Source organism: Crocodylus siamensis, chromosome 1 (assembly GCF_052110815.1).
Source record: "Crocodylus siamensis isolate JL-2025a chromosome 1, ASM5211081v1, whole genome shotgun sequence".
In the NCBI taxonomy this organism is placed as follows: domain Eukaryota; kingdom Metazoa; phylum Chordata; order Crocodylia; family Crocodylidae; genus Crocodylus; species Crocodylus siamensis.
Genome location: NC_143395.1, coordinates 121154962 through 121173415, shown reverse-complemented (window position 1 = coordinate 121173415; position 18454 = coordinate 121154962).

Sequence of the window (18454 nt, the reverse complement as noted above, 5' to 3'; positions counted from 1 at the left end):
GCAGGCCCCCAATCTTTCCACGGGGCAAGGGCAGGCTGCAACTGGGCTCAGCCTCTGCTCCCTGCATTTGTGCCTTGCTGCCACCACTGCTTTGAAAGTGGCATGACAGCATGCAAGTCCTGCCACCAGGAGGGCCCGGCAGCGAGGCACATGTTGCTGCACTGCGCCACATTCAAAGCAGTGGCCACAACAAGGCACAGATGCAGGGAGCAGAGGCTGAGATCAGCTGTGGCCCACCCCTGCCATGTGCAAAGATAGGGGGCCCACATATGCCCCCACCTTCATTCCCCAGCACCACACTGGTTCTAGAGGAGCTGCTGGGCTCTGATTGCCCCACGATCCAAATTGGCTGGGGCCTGATTCACTGAACTGGGCCCTGGCTGGGCTGGGTTGTGGGGCAATCCCCACAGTGCAGGACAGGGTGGGGCAGGGGTTAATGATTCGCCCTTCCCCTACCCCACTCTTGATCTGCGCCCCCCCCAGCCTAATTAAAAGAAACTTACCTGCCTGCAGCTGGGCTGCTGCAATCCTGGTTGCGGGTGTGCAGAGTATGTGAGTGTGATTGCCTTCCCATCCTGCAGCAGCAGCCTGCAGCCGCTGCCCTCTAACTATATTTGCTGCCCTGCATTTGGGGGAATAAGCCCTGTTAGCCCCTCCCCACCCCTTCCTCCACCTATGGGGAGTAGTGCAACCAGAACCTCAGCAGGTGTGTACATGAGATGTTTTACTGGAGCTTAGAGATCATAAATTCATAGTAAGGGTTACTATCTACACTTGCAGATGCTTATTGTGCAGTCATTTGCAAATGCAAGTAGCAAATTTGCTCTTGGTTACTTATTGTGCAACAGCTTATGTGTAGATGCCTAACCAGGAGCAAATGTGCTCAAAGATTGCTCCCTGTCCCTAGGAGCTGCCTGCTGCCAGGGTGGGCTCTTCCACTGGAGCCTGGGTGGAGACTATATCCTTCTGCCCCAGCAGCAGGGAGCTCCCAGGCCCAGCTTCATGATCAGGGAGCAGAGGCTGAGAAATCCTCATCTCCAAGACTGAGCCCTGCAGTTACAGGACCTGGGCTTAGATATCTTTATCTCTGAGCCTCAGCCCCATGGTCACAGGGCCCAGGATGGGAGATTCTCCCAGCACCATCCCCACAACCACAGAGCTGGCACTGGGAGAGAAGAATCTCCCAGCACTGGCCCCGCAATCATGGATCTCCAGCCCAGACCTCACAGACTGGGTATCCCAGCCCAGAATCTCCTAGTCCAGGCCCTATGATCACAGGGAAGGGCTGGGAGCTCCCTGCTGCAGGGACAGGGGGACATTATCCCCCCCCCACCCCCTGGGCTCCAGTGTCAGAATCTGCTCTGGCAGCAGGTAACTCCTGGGGGCAGGGAGAAATGTCCCATCCACCACCAAGAAATAGCTGTCTCCTGGCTCTGTGCTCCCTGCCAGCCCCCGGTCTAGCACCCAGGGAGAGTCTAGAGTCTTAGGGGTGCAGGAAGTGGAAGCAATCTGCTGCCAGGAGCAGCATATCTGCTCCCACATCCCAGCACATGTAGATGTGTGCCTGGGTGAGTTCACTCTAGAGTACTTTACAGTAAACTGCTCCCAGATTATTTGCACATGTAGACCTGCCCAGCAAAAGGTTCATGAGGAGGTGGTGAGGGGGCTGCAGCTTGGTGCACTCAAGATAGGTATGTACCAGGATCTCCCTTTACTGGCTGATACAAGAAGTATTTAAGCATTGGGTTTCCATTTGTTCCCTAACATTTGTTTTGCTGGCCTTGCTGACTTGTACTCTAACTCTTCTTTAATTATCTTCTGGTTTATAGATTTGACTTGCTCTCTGATTCTGCTCTTTGCCTGATCCCCTGGCTTCCTGACCGAGTCATTTCCTAAATGGTATTCTTGGATTCACCTCCTGATTTCCTGACCCAGTGTGACAGGGGGCATTCCCAGGACTAGATCTTGAGTTGGCTTGCCCACCTGTCTAGGGCACTCTGCCCTGACTACCTGCCATGAACTGAGTGTTACTATTATATATTAAGTGGGAGGTTGCCCATTCACTGCCCCAATGCCAGGGGCAATGAATGGGCAGCTCCATACCTCCCCTACATCATGGCCCATGCCTCGCAGATGGCATCCAGACTATTAATGCTCCCTGATCTAAGGCAGTAGAAAACTCAGTCCTTTGTTGGCCTCATTCACTTACACTCACTCATGCCACCCCCTTCTCTCAGGGGCCTCTTGCACTCTGCCCCCCCTTCTTACAGTGGCCTTTAACGTACCACCCATTGCTGGGCCACTTTTGATTGCCCTTGCTCCCCTTGAGCAACCCCTTTGGGCTTTCAGGTTTGACAACTTTCTCTGGCACTACCATGCAGCAACTTCAGATCCTGCAAGTTCACCTACTCTGCATGGCATCAACTTGTGCTGACTTTGGGCTGCTTCTAGCCTAAGACCCCACTGGGCAACTGGTTTCAGGCAGACACACTTGGGGTTGGCCCATGTACTGCCCTTCAAGCTGCCCATGCAGCCCTACTTGGTACACCCCTGGTGCAGTCCTTCAAGCTACTCTCTGCAGCCCTACTCTGCACCCAACTACCACAGTCCTTCAGGTGCCCCAGTTGCACCCTACTCTGCATGGGCCCTCAAACTACACGTGACAAAATACCTCCTCTGGGGCCTCCAGGATCTCACACCCCTGCTGGGCTCAAGTGCATCATTATTAGTCTCCCTGACCCACACTGCTCCTACTACTCTCACCACTACCCACCAGATGGTGGGGGCCAGGAATAAGGCACCCCCTACCTGCCTTTCACCAGGTAGGGAGGGTACCTGGTCTGGTATTTCTTGGGAGCTGTCCTGCCACCAACAACCCTGCCAAACTCCCCTTCCCCTACAGGGTGCAGTTTTAGGTCATGCCCAGGAGCTTCCAAAGACATTTTTTGCAGCTTCCAAAGACATTGTCTCTATCATGCAGAATAATTTTTAAAATGCTGGTTTAGAGTTGGTTTTAAAAAGCTATTGAAATTTATCATAAAAATCTATAAATTATAGAAGTGCAAGATGGAAGTTAAAAGCATACCTTTTACACATTTGTTTTGCCAATACAGGGCATGTGTTAGAGCTATCATTAATAGAAATCTTTAAATTACGATTGGATGCTTTTCTAAAAATATGCTATATTTCAAGCAGAAGTTATGGGACTGAGAAATTACTGAATGAGGTACTTTCTCCTTTGCTGTGCTACAAGGTCATGAAAAAAGGGTCATTATGATCCTTTTTGGAGTTTTAGTAACCCATGAATATTTTTTTCAAGAACAGGTATTTTCCTGATCATCTTCATAAAGTGCAGGTAGACTTCATTCCTATGCAATTTCTTGACATTTTTTCAAGATGGCTGTTTCCTAGATTACCATGGTAAACATGACATTTTTATAGACAGTTGTAGGTCTGGGTGGCATGATTGCTGTATTGTTCGAGTGTGTGTGGGTGTGTTTATGGTGGAGCTTAGTGCTCTGAATCAGAACACAAATTCTCTACTAAGTTAAAACATTCCCTAAAGAAGAAAGGCAGGAAGTCCAGTATTTTGTTACCCTGTGAATCCTCAGTGACACACTGTACTTTATAATATTGGTCTTCCTTCCTGAATTTTCTAAATTGATATCTTTTTCTTGGTGGAGCCTCTTGCATTTCAGAGAGTCATCCCTCACAGAGGGTTCTTTTTTGTTGCTAAATTAATTCTTTGCTCCAAATCTCCTACTCTTTCACTGAACTCTCTTTCTTTTCAGTGACTGTGTTACTGACTCAGAGGTTTCTTTTTCTAAACTAATTTAAATTGATTTTACACTTTTGTTTCCAGCAGCAACCACAGTTTTTTCTCTTTTTGTCTATTTGTTCCAGCTGGCACCCTCTTGGATTTCAGTGCCAAATTCAGTCACTATGTCACTCATTCCCTTCTCTGGAGGGGTCTTTATTCCTAAAAAAAGACAGGAACAAGGGATAGCCAGTAGAGCTACTGAACCTTTCCAGCAGCACAGGGTATAGAGTGAATTATTGGTTCACCATGCAGTCTTACTGCCTTTGAAGGCCTTTCTTTCAGGGAATGAATAAAGCCCATTGTTCCAGAATATATTTCTTCATTTCTTCTCTCTACATCCTGAATTTTCTGAGACAAGTAGAGGTCTACCTGAGTCTTCTACAATTTTCCAAGTTGTTCCAAAAAGGGTTTTTATGCACTTGAACAGATGCAAGGGATTTTGACAAATTGGTAGGGAATTTTTCTTTCAGGACACCATCTGCATCTAAGATATAGTAGGGAAACCCTTAAGTGGTGTCCTGTTTTTATTAAATAACATTTCATTTTTCCCTAATGCCTTAATTTTAAAAAACAATATAAAGGCCATACGGTACAATGAGTACAATCCTTAAGGAAAGTATCTCAGTGGTAGGTCTGTCCAATGTTTTCAACAAACAGCTATGTCCAAATGGCTGAAGTAACACCTGTGCAAGTTCCCCACAACAACTTTAATCTAACAGAAGGGAATTAATATACATTTAATTAGCCATATTGCTATGATATGCTTAGGAAAAAAAAGCCCAACCTAATCCCAAGTTTCTCTAAAAAATGAAAGACATTTTTTGCACATGCAAAATGTCCATTTTGGAAAAATATATATTTTACCCATTGGGTAGAAAACAAAATCAGGACAGATATTAAATAAGGTTTTTATATCCAAAAAATCCAAAAACAAATGAGTTATTTTTAGCTCTGAAAGAAAATACCAATGTTTCTTAAAACATAACATGTGCCCATATGCTTAAAGTTACAGAAACTCAACACATTCCAGTTGGAACAACAGTTCAAAGTTTTAAAATTTAGTAAAAATGCTGTATGATAAAGAGCAGGGGTGATAGCCTGTTCCCTTCCTGGTCATTTAAGTATCCCGATTTGGTCATCTCCATGGCATTTTTGGCACTTGCACACCAGCAACAAATAGAAGGAGAAACCTTCTATTCTTTGCCCCCAAGCATGTGTGAGAACTTACTGAAAAAAAATAACAAAGGGCAGAGTCACACAAATACCAACAGAAGAACACTTTTCACAGAAAAACCACTTCCCTTTCTAACCTTACAACTTTCATACTTGAGGGGAATCTAAAAAATGCTTTCAGAAGGCAGGGCTGGGAACAAAAAGTCATAACCTTGCTAGAAAAACATGGGTCTAAATACAGACAATAACTTTATGGCTCATTACAAGTTACCTGCTATTTCTGTTAATCTCCCTGCACTCCACAGGTAATAATGAGATTTTCTCTCTTGAAAGGTCTGGCTCTGCCAATAATTCTATTATTTAGTCTACTGTATTTCTCTTGCATTGTAGCTAATCCTGGTATGGGCTCTAGACTCCTACTTCACAGCCTTTCTCCATTTTTTAAAGCAGACTGTTTCCACTTATATGTGGAATATTCTACTGTTACATGATACACATGCTACTGTTCTACCAGCAATTTAGATCAAGCTGTGTCTATTTATCTCCAAGGCTTGTAGAAGAGTTTGAGAGTCTGAAAGTTTGTCTAATAGCTCTCCCACATATACAGTTGATATAATAAAAAGATATCATAAAAAGATCTTTGCCTTTTCCCTGAACCATCATGACAACAATATCACTCCATTTCTGGTAGAACTTCAGAGTAATTTCTTTTATGGCAACCTTAATTGTGAACCATGGGATTCTTCCACTACACAAAACTACTTTTTTCCCAGCACATTTTCACACTATTCCTGCCTTTTTCTCCCAGTTCTTTTTTCTAATACAAAGGGCCCAGAGAATTAAGACTTCATTCCCATCCTCAGAATGGGAGGGAATGAATAATTCCACCAGAAATACATAGTGTACAGAAACTCAGTAGAGATTATTTCTATAGTATTTACCTTTTTTGTATTCCCATAATTATTAAATTTAATCACAAGACTTTTACTACTGGTAGTCTAGCCATTTTTCCTCTATTTCATCTGGCAGGTCATCTGAAAACCTTGGTGACTTATACAGTCAATGTCAACAGAAAGGAAGTTGAGGGACCAGTGAATTATTATAGACAAAAATACTATAATATCATGCCAAACTATCAACAATATGGTCCACTGGGGGAACAATCCTCTCATTCAAAGGACCCTGGTGCTAAGCTTTGGAAGTAGAGGAACAAAACAGCTCCCCCTGTTAGGGACATATTATATCTTGGAGTGGTCAGATATTTCATATGATAATTGTTTTTCAAAATTAGAAATAGAAACATGACCTTGTTTCTAAAATTAAATATTTAATATATATAGATATAATTTCACCTGCACTTTTCCTGCTTCCCCTCTTTTTCAATCACAGGAAGATTTAAAAAAGAAAGGGAAAAGAGAGAAAAAGTGTAGAAAAATAAACTTGAAAACATACAAACATTTTGAAAATGAAAATATTAAAAATAAAAATGTTGGATTATTTTTAAACATGAGAAAAGATACCCTTTTCAAACAGTATATATTCAATATGTTTTACATTTTTATATTTAACTTTTGACCAATTCTAAGTGAAAATTCTATTCATAAAAGACAAAGATTAGTCCATAACATGGATAAAATATTGTTTTTTCCCAAAAATACCTTCCTTTTTTTCATCTACTGTTTATTTAATCTTTCCATTAATCAAGCATTCTACATTGCTCTTCAAGACTTTTTAGTTACCCTGGCCCTGTGTTATAGTTCTATATATTGACATTATCTATGGATTTACAATTTCCTAAAAAAGAGAGATATAAACAATGAATTATAATTACAGAAAGGAAAGATACAGAACACTTAGAAAGGGATGCTTAATAATCTATAAAGAGTTACTTCAAAATGGTGTAACTAGTTTCAGAGTGTTCTGTATCTGAAGTGATAATAATCAGAACACCTGTACTGATTGTGTGATAGACTCACTTAGAATTTATTAGCAGATTTCAGATACTACACTTTGCATATCAAAAGTTGTAAGAATTAGGATTTCACCTCAGCAATAAGTATATCAAGCTCCCAGCTGGCTATTGAATTACACGAGACTCAAAGTGCATTCATTATGGCTGTGAATTAAGAAGGAAAAGTTAATTTCAATATCTCTGTAAGTACTTAAAATTTGTTTTTATTTTCTGAAGATACGTCTTTGTAAGAAATACAATAAATTAGATTCTATAATGGGGAGAAAAATAAGATGTTAGAGTCTGGAATGGTCTAGAGGTGCAAATTAAACAACTGCCCTAAATTATCAAAATGCAAATATTTACATCTTTATTTATGCTAAGGATATATTAAGTGGGTGAATGGAAATAGACTAAAAACCAGCAAATTATTTTCCATGCAATTTGTGATTCTTTAAATCACTTAACAGGAACATTAATTCTTGTGAAGAAAAGCATCAGAAATATTTGTTCAAACATACTTGCATGTCTGTTCATACAGCTGGCTTGACTTCGCCTCTGCCTCCCATAACCATTTTTTAGGAGTTTGAGACTCACTTAAGAGCAGACATATCCTTGTGATTTAGGGTGATAGTCACCTAGTCCAGATAGTAACCTCCTAACACCATATATACAAAAGAAGATTTGCAGCAGGCACTTTGTGGCCAAACCACAGAGTAAGCTACATTTGTATATGCCATACACCAGGAGTTATCAAATAGAAAAAAAAGGGTTTTAGCCCCACTGTAGGTATTAATAAACAGAAAATGTGGTGGAGTTTGTCAGCCTGTCTGCTCTGAACACTATACCAATCTCTATGTAAGGGGAAAACCATAGTCATGATATTATTATTCTCACACATCATTCAAGTCTGTTCTCTTTAATTCCATGGCACATTAGCACAGCAGGCAAAAACTGTGCTAATGTGCAGTAAAATTACTCTGCTGTGCATTAGTGTCACAAAAAAGCATGCACCAGTACTATTGTGCAGTACTCCCAATTACAGTGCATTAAGTTAGTACCTGCTATTACAAGGACTAAACTTAATGTGTTGTAATTATGGCGCACCAATGAACGTATACACGTGCCTTTTATGCATCAAATATGGGGCTGGCACAAATCATAGCATTACTCTGTTAGCCATAATAGTGGTCAGCTACAATCATCCATGATGGCATGGTGAAGAGAAGATTTATAAAGCTGTTGCACTGGTGTTTAGGAGAATTAAGTGTCATCACAATAATCCAAGTTTCTTTGACCTGCTGTGACCATGACAGGATATCAATAGGTTTTGCTCAAGGGGAAACACAGAACATTAACAAATTAAGTTAATGTAAGTACATATCATTTCAGGAATCAGTGAGGTTAGAGGAGTGAAAAAGTGGCTTTTCAAACCATTCCCCAACTCATTTTTTAAAAGACTGCTGTTAATTACATCATAATTAGACTAAATATTAGACTAAGGTGTCTTTTAACATTTTGCTTAGCTTTCTTACTATTAGGCAATGTATTAATGCGATGAGGAGGTGTTCCCTTTGAGATAAATTGCAGTTGTTAGACCCCGACTCCATGCAGTGCCCAGCGACTAGGGAGACAACAGTCCAATTACCCATGGATCCTGTTACTCATTTGCCAGAGCAGAGCAGGGAGCAAACATCAGCACACATTGCTTGCAAGAGCTTTATTCAGAATGGAGACAGCTTTGGGCAAGCTCTCTCACCATAAAAGACGAGGAGCAGCAACGAACAATAGTTTTATTCCATATTTGTACACTTTGGTTTAAACTCATTAACATTTACCCTGCATTGCTCCACCTCCAGTTCCACCCATTTCTCCTCCCATCTCAAGCTCCACCTCTGTTTAGTGTTTGCTTCATTAGCATGGAATTGCCTATGCATTTCCTTCATTTATGTGTCTTCTTGCTATAAGCATGTCTAAGACCTTGACTCCTGCTCTTCAGTCAATGGGCAGACTTTGACCAAAACCTGCAAGCTTCTGGAGGCTTCTTCACCAATCACCATTCACCTTTTTGCATGTGTTCATCTCAGATTCTGTTACCAATTACATGTTATTTTCCACATTCCAGTCTGTTTTTTTCTCTTAGGTTGTACCATCTTCCACCTTTTTGGGGGCCCCTCTATCTTATCTCGTTCCTTACTGTAACTGGTTCACAGCACACAGACTCACACAGATTCACTTGCTGCTTTTCCCTCAGAAAATGGTCAATACAGTTAAAATGGTTACTTAGCATAAGCAAATGGCTGGCTTAACTATCATTCTGCCTTGTGGTCAGCAGCTCTGCTAGGCCACAGGTCACACCTTGTATTCAGCTGCAAATCCAGTGCTCTCTAAGATCCAAATACTGTCACCCTAACAGCAGTCTTGGCACAAACCTTGTTACTGGATCATGGCCTTTCAGCTGAAAACCAGGAAGCAGAGTCTGCCTTCCAGTTTCCCCAGTGTTCTGGGAACAGATGGATATAGATACACAGAGCTATCCCTGTCCTGAACCAGCACTACATCTGGCACACTATATGCATTTTACAGGGTGACAGTTTTCATGAATGCCAAGGCTGTGCATAGTTCCTGCCAATCTATCTTTTATCCTTCTGCATGATGCTGCTTCCCTTCCTCCCTGTTCTGCATGATGCAGATGACATTATGAAGATAGGTGGGTTTTGTCCCCTTATTGTCCTGTGTGGGATGCTAGGACAAGCTACTTTGGGAGGTAGAGTTACTATTTGTAATATATATTACCTATACTTTCATCTCAACACCGGGAGTCATTGTTGAGAGCCATTAGTCCTGAAGTGGATTTTGTCCACCCCAGCATATACAGGTTGGATTAAAGAACACTAAGCCTAAATATTCAACATGCCTGGATTTTAAATTAGCTGCATACACAGCAAAACCTGACATTCAGATTCAAACACACTCAATAAAAAAATCAAATAGTACCTGTTTCATTGTTCTGAATTTATGTTTGATTAAAATTGAAGCCAGGAAGTTTTTCTTCACTAAGGTGAACTGAGAATATCTATTAAAACACAATAACAGAAGGAAGTTTCATTTTCCATGTATTAAATACTGCTTCTGAATAGCTGATGGTTGTATTGATTCATTCATTTGATTTATTTTCAGTCACAGACATTTAGTGTTTTATAATAAATTATCTTGACTTCCCTTTTTAACCTTCCTAACTTACAGTTCTAGTCACAAGCAATTGGTGACAAACAGTATTGCTTGATAGGTTTTGGAGTCCTAAGAAATAATTGTTATTGAAAAATTTTCCATGCATAGTTTTTATAAAATATAATAACACTTCTTTCACAAAATAAGAATGGATTTAAAAAGAATGGAGTTAAGAATGGATTTAAAAAGAAAAAAGAAAAAGTGAATGAAATTTTTCTAATTTGATCTGCTAGGATGTCATTTTCTGATATTAATTTTCTTTATTTCCAAATGTGCTATTCCAAATGTTTAATTATAACGCTGTCAGCTCAAAAAATATTATTACTATTTTTATTATTATTATTGATAGAATTTTTAGGGCCAATTACAGTACTGTGAAACCTAGGTAAAATGTAGCCCGCAGATCTTAGGAATTGAAACAAAAAGAAGTTGTATTTCCTGGATGGATATGCTGTACTCAAACAAATCCTTTTGGAGGTGGGGGGCAAGGGGGAAGAATAGCAGTGGATGCATCCTTTAGTTTAGGGAGTAGGACACTCACCAAGGAAGCTAAATATTTTGGCTTGTAGACCTTTTGCACTTAGACATTTGAACCAGGGCCTCCATTGCTTTTAGCATAGTGCTTTAACCATTGCACTGCATATTTAGTAGTATTTGCTCCAGTGTTCCTTTTGACTCTGGGGAATTAATACACACTAGGTTTCATGCTGATAGCTATTTCTAAAAACACCTATTTTGAAAACTAAAAACCTGTCCCCCTTAATAATAATAAAAAAATGTTTCTTTAAATAAAACCATCAATAGGAATGATATTCCAAACAATTAGGGCTAGATCCTATTTCATCTTTATATGCCCAATTGGCATATATGTAGCCATGTAACTCAGGGATGTCAAACTCATCTGGCCCCATGGACCAGGTGAGTGACCTGGATCTGATTCATAGGTTGGATGGATGGCACAGGGCTGTTCCCACAGACTGGGTTGGGCCTGTGGACCCCTGCCCTTACACATGCTGGATCCAGCAGCCTTAGTACCACTTATGGTACTTATGAGGCACTGCTCTGCCTGGATCTGGAGGTAAGCAGCACATGCTGCCCACTTCAGCCAATCTGGGGTACATTGGCAACGCATAGAGGGTGTGTGTGGCAGAATGCCATCTCTGTCTCTCCCCAAAAAACTCTGCTCTGTGACAACTTGGTTAACATGGTCCCTGCAGAGGGCAGACATCCCATCTCTTTAGGTAATCTGAATTGCATACATTTCCTGAGGGAAACCTGCTCCCTCTGCCTAAATGACTAGCATCACATACCTGGGTGAGGGGCTTATGTTCCCTATTGTTCTAAGCAATGCCAACCTGAATGGGAGGGGACTAGGGACCCTGCCAGTTGACCTGGCAATCAGTGATGCACTTCAAATTAGTTGGCTGGCTGCCAACAGGTGCTGGCCTCCACTGGACCAGGTAAATGAGGTCATAAGGACTATATAAGTTAAGGACTGCTCAGGAGGAGGGGCAGTAGCCATGATGAAAAACTCAGAGAGAGAAGCTGGACCATATGAGACTTGCTCTCTCTCTTGAAACTCATGCCTCCAGAAGGAACCTCCACCTGCCTCTGGATGATACTTACGAGTAAGCTACCTGAGGACTAACTAGATATATAGCTTACAGTAACTCAGATGTGTGATCAAAGGCTACCCAGCCACTCTGTTTGCTCTATGGGATTTCTCTGATGTTGCTTTATCCTGTACCCTATTCCAAACTTACTCCTTGTATCCAACAAAGTTCTCCTTTGTACCTAGCATGAGAGACTTATTGGGAGGGGGCTAGATTATGTCTTGGGGTCCCCTTGGTTCAGCTGACTAAGGGAGACCACTATTTGTGCTTCAGTCTGAGGGAAGCATCCCAAGTTCTTGAAGTGGATCAAGTACCCTCAAGGGCTAATAGGCCTGTGTTTCCCAGGGGGTACAGAGCCAAGATAACTCCAGACCCCAGGTGGTGGGGACGTTACCCCAAGGCTAGCAGGTGTGCTCCAGGAAGGGGGTTGGCCAGACATGAGGTGCCCCCAGCAAGGCACTCAGAGCATGGAAGGTGGTTGGGCTCAGTGAGGTGGGTGGCTCATTGCAGGAGCACCAGCTACTGGCCTGCCACAGTTTACATGGGTGCATGTGCACCCCTGAGCTTGGCAGTTCCCCCTCTGCAAAAAGCATTGCTGATGCTGACAGTGGGACCTGTGGGCAGTTGCCACTCACCACCCCCACCAACACTGCCGGTGGCATCTGCAGGTGAACCCCAATCACCGATGGCCACTGCCAGTGCTGCCAGCGGTGTCTGTGGGTGGTCACTGATCATCAGTCAGAGCTCAACACACCAACCCCACCACTGCCACCACTACAGCCGCTGACACTGCGTCACTGCCTGTGGACAGTCTCCGTGCCCCAACAACCTCCAGGGGCACACAGCATTCATGCTGGGGTAGATGTTGTGTGAAGCATGGGTTCCAGACTAGCTAAATCAGACACCACTTGTGGTGTAGTCCCAGACTGTCCAGAGTGAGCACCAGTTCCAACATGCAAGGGACCCACAGAACCTTCCCATCCCTGCATACTGGATCCGGCTCCCATTCTACCTAGTCCAGGACTGTGCCACATGTGGTGCCCACCCCAGGTTCTGTACTACATGTGGTGCCTAGCCTGACCCAGATAGAGTGGGTGGCTCATATCCTGGACTGGCTGGAGCAAGAGCCATGTGCAATGCAATTCTTGATCTGCCAGAGGGGGTGTCACAGGTGCGGGATTCATCATGTCAGGATGAGTGGTCCCAGACTGGCCCTATGTGGGGCCAGAATCAGGGGTGGGGGAATGTTGTGGCTCTGTGAGCCAGATTTGTCTTAGGCACCTTTGATGTAACTGAAATGTTTTGCATTTATGCACCTTTTCTTTTCTATGTAGCTAAGAACTTCATATTTCCTCACTAAATATTTTCAGTAGACTACACAGGCATGCAAACAGAAAGAAATCATACAGGCTCATCAAGTAAATCCCTTGCTACTTATCACCAGGCATGCCTCAAAACCTGGATCCTGATGACCAGCTGGGAGGGTGGAGAGCAGGTTCAGGCCCTGTTTTAGTAAGAAGGGCCTAGAACCTAGGACTCCTGCTCCCTCAGAAGGTACCTTTGCCACTAGATTATTAGGATTAAAAGGTAGGAGGGTTTTCCTCCTCCTCCATTTTACTTCCAGCAGGATGCTGTTTGGATTCTGTTTGAAAATAAAATCCCAACTGTGTGTATTTGCCAAACCCTGGATTCATTTACTCCAGAGTAATTTATTTTTGAATAAACACTCCCTGGGCAGGCATCTACACATGCAGGAATTTGGGAGCAGATTTGTAGTTCCTGGAAAAAGTTTTCTCCTGCCCACTCTGGCCCTCCACCCACTGGCCCTGCAACTGCACCAGCAACCTGCACTAGTAAGGGGGAGCTAGAAGCATTGGCTGCAGCCACCTGTGGCCAGAAGTTATCTTTAAAAGGCAAACTTATGTGCTGCTCCCTGACCACCTGCTTTTCTGGCCTGTAGCAAGCTGCAGAGTAGGGTGCCAGTATGCTGCAGCTCTATGGCTAGAGCTAGTCCCTTTCTCTGTATACAGCTGCAGGTCCTACAAAGCCAAGAGAAAGAGGTTGTTTTTGAGAGTTTGCAAAATTTCTGAGATAAGATGCTGTGTGCTGTCTGACCTCAGATCAGGATCATGCACGTACAGGTGCCTAGGGACCATAGGAAATTGGCTAGGCAGGCCCTGGCATAGGTGGCTGCTGACCAAGCCCCCTGGCCCTGCTCACTCTGCAGGGGCATGTGGGCTGATGAGTGCTTGTCGCAGGCATCTTGCCTCCCCTATCCACTTCCCAGGCCAAGCACCTCCTGTAACAGACCCCGGACCACTTCCCCACTTTCTCATCCTGCAGGCCAAACTCTCCTGTGCTGCTGCCAAGCTCAGCACCTGGGGTTGGGAGCTGAGCGGCTCCTGAATGACTGGGATGTGGAGCTGGTTCCACCCTTGACCTCTCCACAGGGGCCCTCTCCAGAGGGGTGTCCAGGGGCCATCTCCCCCCAGCTCTGCACCCGGAGTGTGCCCCTGCTGACAGTGTCCTGGTCACACTACAAGGAGCTGTTTACATGGACTGAAAGGTGCCCAACCCACTATGCCCCACTGCTGCTGGTTGCAGCACAATTCCCCAGATGCACCTGCAAACCTGGCATAGGACGCTGAGCTTTGACAGGGAGAAGGGCAAGCCCTCCCTTCCCCACAACTTCCGCCACCACCTGGAGGGCTACTGGTCCCTGCCCCCTCTAGCCGAGGATAACATTACTGCTGGCATTGTAACCCGGGTACACCTAAGGGTGTGCTTTATTCTCAATTGGATGGGACAGGTAAGCAGGAGGGGGTGCGGTGAGAGGGATGCCAGAATTCCAAGCAGATCTCTCTTTATAGAGTTAACCCAAGTCCAAAGTTCTTAACTATATACAATTTATTGAATTACCAACACACATTACACATTGATACATTCCTCCATGTGTAAGAGGCATATGCCTTTCTAGCTGAGGGGGCACAGGCTGCTCAATAAAGTTTTGCACTCCTTCCTACTTCCCTGAGTGCTGTGCAGGGGGAGAGTGGTGAGCCTGGGGCCAGGGGAGAGGGGCCAGGCCAGGCAGGAAGCAGGGGCAGGGGCAGGGGCAGGGGCAGGGGCAGGGGCAGAGAGGTCCCTCCCTCCTGTATGGGGCTTACCAGGTGGGCAGTTTCCAGATGCCAGAGCAGAGGCCTCCTCTGGGGAGGAGCTAAAGCTGTTGGTGGCTGGCATTGCCATGGCCAGTCTGGCTTTCTGGATGGGACAATGCACCAAGAACTGGCAATGCAGGCACTGGCCTGAGCTGCCAGAGCTGCTCAATGAGGCCATGGGTAGGAAGCACAGTGGGATGAGCTCCTGGTAGCCTGAGAGGCCCTCCCATGGTGACACAGGCTGCCCATGCTGGAGTAGACCGCATGTCTCAGGCCAGGATCCCAGGGTCCAAGGATGTGGTCCAGCTGCTACATAGTCTTGTGGGCAGCCTGCAACCAGTGGTTGTGGTCAGTGACGGTGACCCTCTGTTCTCCTCCTGGGACCTTTATGTGGCACTGGCATGCTGACTGGTCATGCCCATGCTCCTGCATGTGGCCTGACAGGCCCTCATAGATGTGAGTGTTGGAGCACCCACTCCAAGAAAACTGGCTGAGGATCTTAGCCTGGCCCCACAGTGCCACGAGATCTGTGGCCTTCTCCTGGGACCAGCTGTAGTGCTAGGAGTTGGTGTGCAGTGTGGCGGGCCAATAGGGGGTGTTCCTGCATTGAGCCACCCACCTCCCTGCGCCCAACCACCTTCCAGGCTCCGAGTGCCTCCCTAGGGGTGCCTCACGTCTGGCTGTCCCCCTTCCTGGAGCACACTTGCTAGCCTGGGGGTAACGTAAGCTGCCACCACCCTGAGAGGGGACTCTCTCAGCTCTGTGTCCTCAGGGAAACACAGGCCTAATAGTCATTTCATAGATTTCATAGATTTCATAGACATTAGGGCTGGAAGGGACCTCAGGAGATCGAGTCCAGCCCCCTGCCCAAAGGGCAGGAAGTCAGCTGGGGTCATAGGATCCCAGCAAGATAAGCATCCAATTTACTCTTGAAGGTGTTCAATGTAGGTGCTTGAACCACCTCCAAAGGCAGACTGTTCCAGACCTTGGGGGCTTGGACAGTAAAGAAATTCTTCCTTATGTCCAGCCTGAAACGGTCTTGCAGGAGTTTGTGACCGTTCGACCTCGTCATCCCTTGGGGTGCTCTGGTGAACAAACGTTCCCCCAGATCCTGGTGGTCACCCCTGATAAACTTATAGGTGGCCATCAGATCACCCCTGAGCCTACGCTTTTCCAGGCTAAAGAGTCCCATGGCTCTCAGCCTGTCATCGTAAGATCTGTTTTCCTGACCTCTGATCATGTGCGTGGCTCTCCTCTGGACTCCTACGGGTACTCGACCCAGTACAGGCACTTGGGGCACTTCCCCAAGTCAGGGGCCAAAAAGGAAAGTCTCCCTTAGTACACAGACCTCAGGGGTCTCTTAGGCATAATTTAGACCCACCCCTCAATAAGTCTCCTACACCAGTCACAAAGGAGAATTTTATTGATTACAGGGGTACGGTGAAAATAGGGTACAAGATAGAGCAATATCATAGAAATCCCATAGAGTAAACAGTCTGGCTGAGGTAGCCTTTTGAACACACATCTGAGTTACTGCCAGCTATATATCTAATCAGATCTTGAGTAGCTTACTCACAAGCATCATCCAGAGGCTGTTGGAGATTCCCTCTGGAGGGAGGCCATTCCTCACTCATGAGTTATGGGGGAAAGAGGCAGTTTCAGATGGTAAAGCTCCTCTCTAAGTCTGAGTCCCCTACATGGCTGCTGCCCCCTCCTCCTGGGCAGTCTTAACTTATACAGCCCCTGTGACCTCATTCACCTGGTCCAGTGAAGGCCAGCTCTGGGTAGCTGTCGATCAACCAATTTGAAATACATCACTAGTTGCCAAACAGACTCTAGCCCACCAGGTAGAAGCCCCTCACCCAGGTAGCTGATATGAGTCACGTAGGCAGAGGGTGTAGGTTTCCCCCCTCCCGCAGGAATGTAGTCAGCTCAGGTTACCTAAAGAGATAGGGTAAGGGTGTATATCCTCTGCTGGGGCCATCCTAATCAAATTGTCACAGCACAGAGATTTTGGGGAGAAACAAAGGTGGCTTCCTGCCACATGTGGCATCAAGAAGGACACCAGCATGGCCCCCTCAGTGGCTTTCTAGGCCTCTTTGTGATAGTCTCAGCATTGGCAGGCTTGGGCTGGTGCATGCTGCACCCAGAGCAGGGACACAGCTTGAGACAGGGTGGTGATACTGATGCGAAAATCGCGGTTCGTTTCTTTTGGAGGCTCGCGAATAATAATTCCTCAGGCACACATTATTAGCAAAACAAAAGGTGTATTTGCAAATAGGGTCAGAGCAGAGACAGAGAATCTCAGATTACTCTGCCCCCGAGGAAAACTCTTAGCTGGCTTTTATCCCCTTCTCCTGGGCACGTGTGCAGAAACAGGAACTCTTACAACTCGTTTCCGGTTCATACAAACATATATGTAAATATGTCACTTCATACGTCGTATGTCCATTATAATTATAATATTAAGTATGCGGGGCGGATAGGCATATATGCATTAGCTAATTACGCATGCTCAGAAAAGCCCTTAGGTCACCAAAAGTTGAAATACCCCTCCCCTTCAAGGACACAGTGAATTGATTTACAACTTCTGTAATCTACATGATAAAAAACAGAGAGAGACTGGAGGAGTATGAGGGTTGAGAGTGATTTAGTGTAAGAATGGCGGACAAATTAGCAAAGGGAGTGATTCTTTAGCACAAAGGGTCCTTGGTAGTGTTTCTTTTTATCAGGTACGAGATACAAACTGTGCAGTTCTAACAACACTCTATTCATTATGCATTCCTAATAATATTTCTAACAATACTGTGCTGGGTACCAGCAGCAAAGTCTGGGCAGGCTGCCGTAGCTGGCCTGGGGCCAGCTGGTATGGGATCTGGTAGCCAGAGGCTGGCTGCAGGTGGCACAGGGTGCTGCCAGGCCTAGAAGCTGCCTGCAGCACCTAGAATGGTGCAATGGCATGGGCCTGGCAGCTGCACAGTGACACGGTTCTGAGGGACCAGCGCCAGGGTCTGGGCAGGCTGCTACACCTGGCCTGGGGCCTCTGCTGTGGGACTCCATGGCCAGAGGATGGCTGCAAGTGGCCCAGAGTCCCAGCATTGCCACAGGCTTTTAAGGGCCTGGGGCTGGGGCAGGCAAAGAGCTGTCCCAGCCCTGGGTCTACAGAAGTTCCCAAGCCGATGGCTTGAGGCTGGGCTGCAGGCAGCCCCCTGGTGGTGGGGCTGATTGGGAGTATATTTGCTCCTGGTCAGCATCTACCCATTCATTGTTGTGCAGTAACTACTCAAGAGTTAATTTTCTACTTGTATATGCAGGCAGCTAATTAACTCACAATTAGAGCAAATTACTGTACGGTAAGCATCTGCATGTGTAGACTGTGATGCTTACTGTGCAGAAATTTTCTCCTCTCCATAGTAACTTGTCTTGTGTAGACATGCTCACTTTTTATAAATAACTAATAACGTCTTCTGGAGAAAAACAGAATAATGACATTCCCAAATGAATCCTGAGG